The sequence below is a fragment of the Penaeus monodon genome, chromosome 27 (genome assembly GCF_015228065.2).
Source record: "Penaeus monodon isolate SGIC_2016 chromosome 27, NSTDA_Pmon_1, whole genome shotgun sequence".
In the NCBI taxonomy this organism is placed as follows: Eukaryota; Metazoa; Arthropoda; class Malacostraca; order Decapoda; family Penaeidae; genus Penaeus; species Penaeus monodon.
The window spans coordinates 24,284,542-24,284,811 of record NC_051412.1 but is presented as its reverse complement, the minus strand read 5'-3'; positions in this window follow the sequence as shown (position 1 = coordinate 24,284,811).

The window sequence follows — 270 nt, the reverse complement described above, 5'->3', positions numbered from 1 at the left end:
CCAGAATGAACTTCAGCAAATTATGATTATGTATCCATTAAAAAAAAAACACTATAACTTCACACATGCAGGGCATAGAACTAACCTAAATTGTAAGATCAGCTAATGCCCCAGTTTATGGGCCTACCTCGTACCCAGAGAGAGAACGACGGCAACTTCACTCAACGCGGGTACGATACTAACTGTGGCTGGATGACCTTGAGCGCTCCTTTATAAGTGGACTTTGTGTTCCATTTGCAGAAGCATTGTATTTCTTCCATCTTCTGCGTA